Raw genomic sequence first — 5,000 nt, 5'->3', positions numbered from 1 at the left:
GCCTTTGTTGAATATTATCGAACTTTGATAGGGCAAAGCGTCCAAGTAGTGGGAGGATTCGACGAAACATTTTTGACCTTAATGCCAGTTTTAGATGATACGGAGAAAGAAAGACTGCATGCTCCCATCTCAATATCAGAAGTAGAGAAGGCTATAGAGAAGATCAGTTCGGGCAAATCACCGGGGCCAGATAAAATAGGAACAGCCTTTTATAAAACATTAAGAGTCAAGTGGCAGTACTTGTATACACTCTGTTTTATCAGAAGGTTACGATCGAAAATACATGCCTCTATCATTCCGTAAAAGCTACATTATTTTTAATACCGAAATTTGATGACCTCCTCAAACTTCTCTCAGTCAAATCATATCGGCCAATCAGTCTGGCAAATGTTGACTATAAAATCTATATGAATTGCTATTAGCAAGAAGGTTACAAACTGTTATTGGTCGTCTAGTCGGCAATCACCAAACCTGTGGCATAAAAAGGACGCACGATACTAGCAAACATAAATGTTGCGCCCCAAGTGTTCTTGAATGTACCGATACGCTTGATGGACGCGTTGCCATGTTTCAGTTGGACTTCGAAAAAGCTTTCGATCGGGTAAATCACGATATCCTTTTTGCCATTCTTGACCACTTGAATAATGGTATTACAATACTTGAAGGGGTAAAAATGTCCTATTCAGAGTCGTCAGCAAACATTATCATTACCATACGAATCAGTGAAAGCATTAAAGTACTGTCGTCAACACGTCAGATGTCCGCTGTCCCCTTTGTTATTCGCGTTGTACCTTGAGCCGTTTTGTTTGCGTATTCTCAGGAATGAAAATATTCGCGGCTATACCTACTTTTCAAGTGAAGTTAAAGTTCTTGCCTACGCTGACGACATCGCGGTATTCCGTGTCGACAGAGAAAGTGTTGAAGAAGTAGTTAAAGTTGCGAAATCATTTTGTGGACAGACAGGTAGCGCGATAAATAGGAAAAAGTGCTTAGGATTCTGGCATGGAAACTGGGAAACGAAGCCAGAAATTTTTCAAAACATTCGGTGGACTTCAGGACAGTATTTGGGCGTCCCATTGGGACACTATCGAGACACGAATGAATATTGGAAAGAGGAAACAGAACGCGTTCGTGCTCAAACAAGGAAGTGGGGTAGACACGACCTGTCCACGTTTGCTCGTGTAATAGTATGCAACTTATTTCTTGTTGCAAAATTGTTTTATGTCCTCCACGTCTTGTGCATGTCTCGTGTAAACGTGAAAAAGTTGCACAGAGTTCTCGCAGTTTATGTGTGGGGTTCAACTTCGGAACGAACAAGACGTACAAATTTCTTTCGATCGGTCAAAAGTGGTGGTCTATAGGCTTATGTCACTTATTCCTGAAACAAATCGTGCGTAAGTTTGTATTTGTTAGAGATCAAACCAACGAATTTTTGAGAGCAATCATACAAACCAGATTGCGCGACTCTTTACCCGGTTTTAAAGTATCAACTAAGGCTACAACTAGACCAAGTGTTCATGGTTTTCTCCGTGAAGTTGTGTGTTCTTTTGACATCTTGAATGCACGGTTTTCATTAGAATATTTGAGTTGAGTTACACGCAAAAAAGTATACAAAGATCTTATAGATATTATGTTACCTGTACCGATAACTCGGCAAAAAAATTGGAGATCACTCAGACTCACTCATAAAATATATTTTGCTCTGAGGGCTCACTCGGACTCAGACTCACCAAAATTTTCCTCAACCTGACTCGCTCGGACTCACGCTCGCTAAACTTTTTCTCAACCGGACTCACTCAGATTCAAACTCACCAACAGGTTACTCAGCCGGACTCACTCAGACTCACGGCTTCACCTGACCTGAGTCTGAGTGAGCCTGAGTGAGTCGACTCATGAGTCTTTAGCAGACTCAAGGTTAGGGCCAGTTGGTGATGAAGCGTACTTGGTGAAAAATTAAGCGCGATGGGCGCGACAAAAGAAGAGACACACAGGACAAAGCGCTCTGTCCTGCGTGTCTCTTTTTTTTGTCCCGTCCATCGCGCTTAATTTTCACCAAGTATACTCATGAGTCCGTTGGCGTAAAATTAGCCTTTTTCGATCTTGGTGTCAATGCTCTTAAATGCCAATATCTGACATAATCGGTGCGCTACGATGCGCCGTTTGAACTTGTACATTCTAATACGAGTTTTCAGCGGTTTCATTCCAGTGCGGACATTTTTATGAAATACACAACTCACACGAGATATTTTTATCAAGAACTTCCCATGAAAGAGCTTGCTGGGGGAGGTCATGGCACCCCTTACCCTAAACGCACGACTGATCAATAAAGATTGACGTGGCGCATGAATGCTAGTGTGCTGATATATATATATATATATATATATATATATATATATATATATATATATATATATATATATATATATATATATATATATATATATATATATGTATATATATAATATATATATATATATATATATAGGTTTGCCGACCTGTGCCTGTACCATTGTATCGCGCAGTCTATGAAATCTGATCCGAAGGGAATTGTTCTAAAGAGGGTAAAGAAGATGGCAGTAAGGGCTTCAACAAAGTCATTTTTCTTTCAACTTTACAGCAACACACTTCCTGTCAAGCCACGGCTAGAGCAAAAAGGACTCTTCGTACCCTGGAGTATAAATTGTATAATATGCAACAAACCAGAAACGATAGAACAGATATTTTTGGATTGTTGGGACGCAGTATTTTTATGGGACATTCTTCAACGCACTTAAAAGAAAGAATTACCGGCCACTCCCTATGGTGTTCGCTTCCTTCCCACAGATGCAGCAGGTTTCCCCTATGACATGGTTATGCTGGCATGCATGCACAGCATATGGAAAACGAGAATGGCGGTACAAAATGCTGATCTGGAAGCTCATTCTGCTAGAGAGTATTTCATCGAATATGCAATATATTTAAGAGAAACCTATCGAGTTCAGGAAGAACCACCAATATGGATGTCTATATTAGATGACCTGGTTCCATTGAAGCGGTTTTAAATCTTCGACAGGTTGACCTTTCTAAATAGCATCATCATTGATATGCGTGTTGTGTGTATTTTGTGTGTTGAAAATGTATGCTTGTGACATGAAACTGAAAACTATGGGTAATAAAGAAAAAAAATCACAGCATATCCACGGAGTGAATGATGATGAGTGGGCGAAGCTGCGGAGGTTCATCGGTAAACCGTGAATCTTCCGTGAATTCTGCCCAGTACATCATCACCGACGTGAGATCGGGCGCGTTTATACTAAAGGTTCGATGAGTTATGACGACTTGCAGCTCACTTTAATTTTACATGTACGCTGTGAATTTTCATTGTTTAGAAAACCATTGCTTTAGAAAACATCTGGCGTCTTTCGTTAAGCAGATGACGTCTTTTCGTTTTGCTTTAGAAACATCTGGCGTTCTTTCGTTTTGCCTTTACAAACATCTGGCGTCTTTCGTTGGTTATTTCATCAATCAACGGCGTTTTGAACAAATTTTTATTGTTTAATCACGCACAGGAGAAATCTCACCAGGCACTACCTTGGAGGTAAACAATGGCTGCTAATGGGAATGAGAGACAGAAGAAGTCGGCTTTTAGCTAACACTTACATTTCTACTTCTACTAACGTTTCCTACTGGAACATGCCAATGGCTGCTAATGGGGAATGAGAGACAGAAGAATTCGGCTTTTAGTTAACGCGCACGCTGCGAATTTTTTATTGTTCAACAACGCACAGGAAAAATCTCCCACCGGCACCACCTTGGAGGTCAAAGCGTAAGACTGGTTACGCACTACGACTACTACGACTACGACTACGGCTACGAGGGACGAACGGGTGCCGCCTTAAGGAGCTTCGCCCCTAAAAAAGAGGCATGGCTGTGTGGTAGAACACCTGCTTGCCACGCAGACGGCCTGGGTTCGATTCTCACTCAGACCCATCATTTTTATTATTTATTTTATTTGCAGCTTTCTCGATTTTTCGGTCACGGGCAAGATGATGATTTTTCGCTCACAACCACCGACGCCGACACCGACGACGGAATTTCTGCGAAACGAGCTCTTTAACGCTGTCGCGTTAATATGACGATTCCCTCACAAAATTCCCCTTGGCACCCACCACCCTTCTCACCCCGAAATTTTGATTTGCGGGAGTGGGGAGAGAGGGAGGGGGTAATAATTACTGAAAAATAGTCAAGGCCTTCAGCAAGTCCCCCTCTCCCCCCGTTTTTACCTACTCTAGAAAAATACCGGGTTCGGACCTGGTAGTATCTCAAGAGAAACTTAATGAGATCAACAAATGCTTAGTTGATACGCACCAGAATTCCTATAATAATTCTCGTAAGGGGAAGAATGCTGAATTCAGTATTAAATATAAGGATTTTATCAACAAATCTTCAATGTCATCGTATGACTCGAACAAAGAGAGAGAGAAAGAGCAGAGGAAGGCAGGGAGGTTAATAATATCTGGGGTTTTACGTCCCAAAACCAAGATATGATTATGAGAGACGCCGTAGTGGAGGGCTCCGGAAATTTCGACCATCTGGTGTTCTTTAACGTGCACCTAAATCTAAGTACACGGGCCTCTACCATTTCACCTCCATCGAAATGCGACCGCCGCGGCCGGGATCGAACCCGCGACGTTCGGGTCAGCAGCCGAGCACCGTAACCGCTATACCACCGCGGCGGACGAAGGCAGGGAGGTTAACCAGAAGTTTGCATACGGTATGCTACCCTGCAAATATTATATTCTGCAAAGGGCCTAAAACGTAGGGAAGGAAAGTTAGTTGCGTCACTTCAAATAGAAAGCGATAACATTTCTCATGACATTTACTCGATTTGACTTTGCCTTTGCATGAAACAAGGTACCGTTAATGAGGTATCTACAAGAGAACAGGGAAAAACAAGCAACAGGCAAAACGAGGAAGTAAATGATTGACACCTGTATAGCGATAAAGGGAGATTGATTTAC

The sequence above is a fragment of the Rhipicephalus sanguineus genome, chromosome 3 (genome assembly GCF_013339695.2).
Source record: "Rhipicephalus sanguineus isolate Rsan-2018 chromosome 3, BIME_Rsan_1.4, whole genome shotgun sequence".
NCBI classification, from domain to species: Eukaryota; Metazoa; Arthropoda; class Arachnida; order Ixodida; family Ixodidae; genus Rhipicephalus; species Rhipicephalus sanguineus.
This window is presented reverse-complemented; position numbering follows the sequence as displayed.